Below are 8,188 nucleotides of genomic sequence, written 5' to 3' on the forward strand. Positions count from 1 at the left end.
CCGGGAGCTGGGACAGGCGGGGCAGCCATGGGGGGGGGCTGGCACATAGCAGGTGGGGGTCCGGGGGCACTTGTGGGGCTTGGGGGAGCAGGCAGGGGATGGGGCCTGGCAGAGGTCCCCCCATGGTCCCCTTCTCCCTCTTGAAGCCTCCCCACCCCTGGCCCCTACATACCAGCATGGAGTCCAGGTCCAGCTGCCTGCTGCAGTGGGCGGGGACTACCTGAATTGCTGAAGCTCTCCGAATCTTTTCTAAATTGATTTGGAGAGCTTTGAATCAATTCAGACCTTTTAAGTCGTCTCCTGATTCGGTTTGGATTCAGAGATTTGGCTGCCGAATCAAGCCGAATCTCCTCTGAATCAAATCAGCACCCAAAGCTTCACACAGCCCTAGTGCCTATACTAATATAATGATGATTGGCATGTCTCTGATGCCAGTTTCATATGAGGTGAGATAGTATTTTCATAAAAATGGAAACATCTAATTACAAAAGTATGTACAGAGAACAAGTCTGTCCTCATCTTTTCTAAAGTGAAACACAACTGAAGATATTACTTAAGAAGCAGGGATCTGCTCACCCAATACCTTTGATTGATCTGAGGGTAAGTTGATACCCAACTGAGATAGAAACAAAGAATCTGATCCTGGAGTTCTTCTCAATAGGAGTAATCCCAATGTAACTGATCCCAACCCTCATATGGACAAAGTACTGTAGAACTGGAACACCAAGCATATTATGAGTGCTTACCTATAAGAAGAAATTTACTGACACAGTTATGCTGGTACAAGTATACTTCTGTGGTTATACTGCTATAACACCATGCTTCTTCTGATGTAAGAGGCTAGGGACAGAAGTTACAGACAACAGAGGGGCGCTGTGAGCAGGTGATGCTGTATACGAGGGGTATGCAAAGCAGTTCCTATTCAATTCAGCCTGAATCAGGGACAGTGATTCGATTTGTTGATTCAGATCACTGTCCCTAATTCAATTTGACCAAATCTGAATCTGAAGATTTGACGCTGATTCAGAGAATCAGCAATTTGGACATAGACACAGCTTTAAAAGCTTTTTCTACATACCTTGAGGTAGCAGGCATGGCTCATGATTGCTGCGACGCTGGGGCACATTGAGCATGCTCTGCATCCTTCATGTGCTTGGCAGCAAACCCAGAAGTACTTCTGGTCCTCTTCTGGGTCTACCAGGGAGTGCACTGGGGCGTCCCCCACACTTCCCTGGCTCAGCAATCGGTTGCAGGGGGACCCTGGATGCCCTCCCCCCAGACCCAGGAGGCACCAGTCAGTGAGACAGGAGGGGCTGAGGGGGCCCCTGCATGCTCCCCAACAGACCCAGAAGTGGACTGGAAGTGCTTTTGGTCCACTTCCAGGTCTGCCGCCGATCGAGCTGGGGAGCCCCCCATGCTTCTGTGGGATACTCCATGCACCCCAGCATTGCAACAATGAGCCCCTGCTACCTAGAGGTATGTAGAAAAAACATTTAAAGCTGTCTCTATGTCTGAATCTCTGGATCTTTCTGAATCTCTCTGAATTGATTCAGAGGGTTCTGATTCAATTTGGAGAGATGAAAGAGTCCTCTGATTTGATTTGGATTTAGAGATTCAGCCACTGAATCAGGCCAAATCTCCACTGAATCAAATCAGGGACCGAAGCTTCACACAGCCCTAGTGTATATGACATTAGTAGAGTGGCAAGTGAATGAACTACAGGGCTAGGGACAGAAGTTACATATTAACTAATTTAAATGATCAGCAGGGATCCAGGTTTTCCATTTCCCATGGAAAAATGAAGAAAACCACAGATTCTGTTTTTATCGGAGAAAACACCAATTTCCCCTTTTAGCAGAGAAATCCATGGGTTCTCCACTTTTGCAAAGAGCTCTTGCAGGCTGGAACTGTTCCAGCCTGCAAGAGCCAATTGCAGAAAGGGCAGGAAACCCCCAGCCCTGGCGGAAGGGGGAGGGGGAGTGGGAGGAGGAGGGAGAGAGGGAAGGGTGGGGCCTGAGCCTCTGAGTCAGCCAAGGCTAAGCTTAGGCTCAGGCTCAGGCTCAGACTTGCCCTTCACTCCTGGATCCTAGAGTTAAGTGGGGATTGGGGATTGTGGGGCAGGGCTGGGGAAGGCAGCTGGGGGCTGAGGGAGTGGTGGGTGCTGCCAGCTCCACGGGCATGGCTCCGTGGTGGCAGCAGCAATGCAAGGAAGCTTTGCATACAGCAGCCGCCACTGCTGACACAGCTCCACAGGTAAGCGGCAGCAGCCGCCACATGTCAGCCACGATCCCTGGCCACCACTGCAGAGCCATGGCCACAGAGCCATGCAGCCAGTTGTATGCGAGCCCCCCTCCCCCCTCCTCCTCTTCCCCCCCAGCCAGCTGGCTGGGTGGCATGTGTGCAGCCCACACACACTGCACCCTGTGTCACTTGTCCACAAATCCCCCCACTCCTCCAGCTGGCACACAGCCAGCACCACCCCGCATCACTGCAGAACCGGTTGCGGGGCAGAAGCAGCGGTGTAGAGGCGGCCGCTGCATGCGAGTCCTCCCCTCCCCACCTGGGTGGCACATACGTGGCCCACACATGGTGGCTGCCACCACACTACCGCTGCTGTGCCCTGTGCCACTTGCTTGTAAAGCCATGTGGGTGGCTGTGGGATGGTAGCTCAGGGTGCAGTGGCAGAGTTGCGGTAGCAGCTTCCATGTGCAACCCCCCCGTCAGGCCAGTCAGCACGTGTGGCCCACAGAGTACCAACCCTGCCCTCACCCCCTGGCCTTGCTTCTGGGAGTGGGCACAGGGACATGCTCCCCCACTTCTTGGTCTATGCCCCTCTGCACCTTCACTTTCCGCCACACACACTTACCTGCTGGGGTGGGTGGCAGTGTCTGTGTGTGCATCTCTGTCTGCATGTCTGTGAGTCTGGGGGGGCTGTTGTGGGGGAGTGAGGAGCATCAAGAGGGCTGAGGAGGCTGTGGGGGGCCTTTAATTTTTATCATAGATTTTGGGTTTTTAATCAGAGAATTTGCAATTTTTAATCAGAGAAAACCAGGATCCCTGGTGATCAGAAACTGGTTTAAACCTGTAACAGAACAGAAGCTCAGTGCACATAAACCAATTTAAAGATGGCTGAAACTGGTTTAAGATAAACCTGGTTGAATGTAATATCAGATTTAACTCATTTGGGTCAAACCAGTTTATCAAACTTCTTTCCCAGACCTCTTCCTGGTTCAAATTAAACCAGAATTCCCCAGCATCCCAGCATGCTTTCCAGCCCTGGGCTGTGCTGTGCTGTCTGCCCCTCTGCTCCCTAGCTTGTGAAGGGAGTGAAGGCTGGCTGACAAGGGGCTGAGGGGGGCAAGCCTGGCTGGGGATGCAGCCAAATATATGGGGGGGGGGAGTTGCTCCCCACCCAGCAAACCCCACCTGGGGTCTGAGGTCTGGTGCCATGGAGGAGGCTTAGATACCCTGCTTACTTAGTGCTGGCTGCAACTGTAGCTTATAAATACCACAGGCACCTGGAAGCAGGAAGAGGGAGTGATGAGCAATCCTGCAGAGTCCTGCTGCTGTAATTCTGGACTGCAAATCCCAGAGACCTCAGGGGCACCAGGAAGAGGAAGTGAACACACAGCCAGAGACCTGTTCTTGAGTGCCCCCTGATTACTGGTGTGAGCCACTGCAGGCATGAGGCCACATTTCCTGAATCAAAGGTAAATGTCTGGTCTCTTCTGTTTCAATTTAACCTGTGCATCTTAGACTAACCTGCAAAGACTGAATCGATTCAGCCTCAGGCTTTTTGACTATCTGTACCTAGCCAGAGTGTCCACGTGGTGAGTTGTGCTGGCATAACTGCAGTGGTATAACCAGTGTGATTAAGTGGATAAATTTCCCTGTGTACACCAGCCCTTTGACCATGCAACAACTCTATTTTAACAGCATGTAAGCAATATAGAAAAATCAGTTAGGCCCAGGAATGTCAAAAAAAGTTAAACCAAAGAATTTTAAGGGTAGAAAAATTATCCCTGCTAAATAATACTTGGATTTGTATATACATCTATAATATTATGATTATTATGATTACAAATAATAAGTACAATAATGCTAACATGATGATGATATTCAATTATTTGCAGTGCAGTAGTGCCCAAAGGCTCCTATCCTGGATCATGCCTTGTTACATTGGAATTTATAGTGAGCTAGATATAAAAATTATTTTAGCCAGAATCACAAGAGAATCATAAAGGACAAGCTCTCTGCCTACTTATAAACAGAGGAAATCTATTTAGACTTTCTGAGGGCTCCTGGCTACTTTAAACTTTTGGTAATTTGACCAAAGATGTGATGCTATGCAACTCAGTTCCTGCTGGGTGACATTACTTCACAGAATCATAGAATTATAGAAAATGTAGGGTTGGAAGGGACCTCAGGATGTCATATAGCCCAACCCCATGCTCAAAACAGAATCATTCCCAACTAGATCATCTTGGGCAAGGCTTTGTCTAGCCAGGTCTTAAAAACCTCCCAGGATGGAGATGCCACAACCTCTCTATGTAACGTGTTCCAATGTTTTGCTGCCCTCCTAGTGAAAACATTTTTCCTAATATCTATCCTAAACTTCCCTTGCTGCAACTTCAGACTATTTCTCCTTGTTCTGTCATCTGCTACCACTAAGAACAGTCTAGCTGCATCCTCTTCAGGTAGTTGAAGGCTGCTATTAAATCCCCTCTCAGTTTTCTCTTGTCTAGACTAAATAAGTCCAGTTCCCTCAGCCTGTCCTCATATGTCATGTGCCTCAGCCCTCTCACCATTTCTGTTGCCCTCCACTGGACTCTCCAATTTATTTACATCCTTTCTGTAGTGAAGGGCCCAAAACTGGGCACAGTACTCCAGATGTGGCCTCATCAGTGCTGAATAGAGGGGAATCACTTCCCTTGACCTCCTGGCAACACTCCTACCAATGTAGCCCAGTATGCCGTTAGCCTTCTTTGCAACGATGGCATATTGTTTGCTCATATTCAGCTTATTGTCCACTGTTACCCCCAAGTCCTTTTCTGCAGAGCTGCTGCCTGGCCATTCAGTCCCCAGCCTGCACTGGTGCATGCTATTGTTCCATCCTAAAAGCAGGCATTTGACTTGTTGTTGCTGAACTTCATGAGATTTCCTTTGGCCCAATCCTCCAATTTGTCTAGGTCACTCTGAATCCTAGCCCTACCCTCCAGCATATCTACTACTCCCCCCAGCTTGGTGTCATCTGCAGACTTGCTGAGGGTGCACTCTGTGCAATCCTCCAGGTTGTTGATGAAGACATTGAACAAAATTGGCCCCAGGACTGACCCCTGGGGCACTCCACTTGATAGTGGCTGCCAACTAAACATCAAGCCATTGATTACTAACCTCTAAGCCCAATGCCAGTTTTCTATCCACCTTATAGTCCAGTCATCCAGCCCATACTTCCTTACCTTGCCTGTGAGAATGTTTTGGGAGATCATATCAAAAGATTTGCTAAAATGAAGGTACATCACATCCACTGGTCTCCCTGTGTCTACAGAGTCAGTCATCTCATCATAGAAGGCAATCAGGTTGGCCAGGCATGACTTGCCCCTTGTAATCCATGCTGACTGTTCCTAATCACCTTCTTCTCCTCCAAGTGCTTTGAGATGGATTCCTTTAGGATCTGTTCTATGATTTTTCTAGGGACTGAGGTAAGGCTGAATGGTCTGTAGTTCCCTGGATCCTCCTTTTTCCCTTTCTTAAATACAGGCACTCTGTTTTCTCTTTTCCAATCATCTAGGACCTCTCCTGATCACCGTGAGTTTTCAGAGATGATCACCAGTGGCTCCGCAATCTCATCAGAAAGAAGTTTCCTCGTGATCATCAGGGACCCACTGTGTCCATACCCAGACTTGGGCTCACAACTTTCCCACCAGTAGCTCAGCGCACACACCCCTGAGCCAGGCAACAAGTTTGATACTGGGAGAAGTGGGGCCTGGAAGATAGGATTCTTCAAGCTCCCACTCTGCTATCCCAGAGCCAGAGCTGGGAAATAAGAATCTCCCAACCCCTGCTCCACTATCACAGAGCAGAGGCTGGGAGCTCCCTTCTGCCGGGGCAGGGGGACATTGTCTCCACCTGAGATCCTGTGGCAGGGCCTGCCCCAGCAGGAGGCAGCTCCTGGGGGCATGGAGCAATCTCCCAGACCCTGCCAGGAGACAGCTGTCTCCTGGCCCTGTGCTCCCTGCTGGCCCCTGGGCTAGGACCCAGGGGGAGCCTAGAGCTCCTTCTGGCTGCTGCAAGGGGCCAATGCAGGGCCAACAGAGGCGGAAGCAGACTGCTGCCATGAGCAGCAAATGGGCTCCTGCTTCCCTGCATGTGTAGATGCCTGCTCGGGTAAACTACTCTAGAGTAAACCCACCCTGGAGCATTTGCACATGTAGACGCACTCACTGAGTAAATTAAATTAGCCTCACACAGCTTAACCTTGCACAGCTAGCTACTAATTATGCTGCGGATCACCTGAGGTCTTACTGACCTTGGCAACAGGGTTGGGGTTATATTTTCACATGGATAAACTGTTCTTGTACAGTTTCTTCAGCGTATTAAGCACAAATAAGTTATTCTTTAATAGCAGGCCAGCATGTCTTCCCATTCCAGTTATTTCCTCACTACCTAAAATATATATTTGGGTTTGTGGAACCACTGAAAGAAAAAAGAAACCAAATTTCCCCCTAATTACTGCTTTCCCCATGATTCCTGCTAGAGGAAATTGTTAAGGACAGAGACCCCTATTGCATGTTTTATTTTGTGGAATTCTTCCTATTTACAACTCTTAGAGCAACTGGTAGTGTTTATTGATCTTTGACCACAGCTGTTCTGTTCTTGCAGGAGGACTGAGATGAATTATACTCAGCCCTCCCATGTGAAGCTTTAAGTGAACTTTTGTCTTGCTTCCCTGAAGAGGTCTCAGTGGCAGCAGATGGAGAAGCTTTTCAGGAACTGGTACTCAAGGATTCACACAAAGCAAAAAAAAATTATGTTTTGGCTTCATGCCTACCACAAAGAAAAATAATTGTTTAAGGTGAATTGTAAGAGCCCTGTAATAAGTGGGAATGGGGAGAAAGAACTGAGAGAGCCATGCAGATAACAGAGGGGAGGGATGTGGCAGCAAGCAGATCAGTAGTTGGATCAGAAAAGACCAAGGGGCACCTAGGGCTGCATTGGACAACATGAACTTCAAGTTCTAATACTCTTGAACTCCTGTCATTTAATCCCATAAATCAGTTCACCTATTTGACTAACCTACCAGACTTGATAAGAACGAATGTATAGGGTTATAGTATTAATACTGCACATACACACAGACTCACAGACAAACACATACCTCCATACCCATACATATGATCCCAAGCCACCACCCCAGATTCAAACACTCCTAACTTTGGGGTTGTTTGAATACAAAACCCAGGTTCTGTTCCAAATTATGCGAACAGCCCTTGTTACAGTAAATTGAACATCGGGATCTTTGGAATCTGTTTTCGAATTTGTAGGCAGGCAATATAGCACTTTTCATCCTCAAGTGCTTTGCAAACAACAGTGAGGCAGCTGCCTCTGGGACAGGAACAACAACTGAAGGATAAAGAGCTGCCCAGCAGTAGAGGATACAGCACGGACTAATAAGAGTCTGTAACTTCCCAAAGAAGGGGGAAAAAGGAAAAGAGAAGGGAAGAATATCATTACTTCCTTACCTCTCTGTAGACTCAAGAGAAAAATGCAGCAGATAACTGTAAATAACAAATCCATTCCAGAAACAAGGCACAAATCTCAACCTGTACATTCAGCAAGAAGAAAACCTACTTGTTCTTTTGTGTCCCTTCAACACACCCCAAAAAGTTTTCCTGTTATTCATACAGTTTATTCTGCCTAAGCCTGGGCAAAGTACAGTCAGTAATTCAAGCTTTCCAAAGCCAGAAAGCTTCAGTGTTTTCTGTAGCAGCCTCCACACCAATCAGCAGCTTCCCTTCCTCCCCCTACTCTGTGGTGGGAGGTACAGCTGGAAAAGTGTCAGTGTTAGAACAAGACCCTGCTTCATAAATATTCCCTCAGCCTGTCTAGAGACATATGTCCTTGAGAAAAATACCAAAATCCTGTCATGTATTGACACAATAACCACACTTCACTTTTTGCTCCTTCA

The 8,188-nt window shown here is 48.0% G+C and overlaps 1 protein-coding gene across 1 annotated transcript in view; it reads right to left on the reverse strand.

Moving 5' to 3' along the window:
* The window catches only part of SPATA13 (spermatogenesis associated 13), a 171,102-nt gene extending 163,122 nt beyond the window's left edge, over positions 1–7,980 (reverse strand). Inside the window, exon 1 of the mRNA XM_019524487.1 lies at positions 7,743–7,980. The gene's annotated coding sequence lies outside the window, so the exon portion shown is untranslated. The remainder of the gene's footprint in view (positions 1–7,742) is intronic.
* Between the last annotated feature and the right edge of the window lie 208 nt (positions 7,981–8,188).

Source organism: Gavialis gangeticus, unplaced genomic scaffold, assembly GCF_001723915.1.
Source record: "Gavialis gangeticus isolate Ggan-Ray unplaced genomic scaffold, GavGan_comp1, whole genome shotgun sequence".
NCBI lineage: Eukaryota > Metazoa > Chordata > Crocodylia > Gavialidae > Gavialis > Gavialis gangeticus.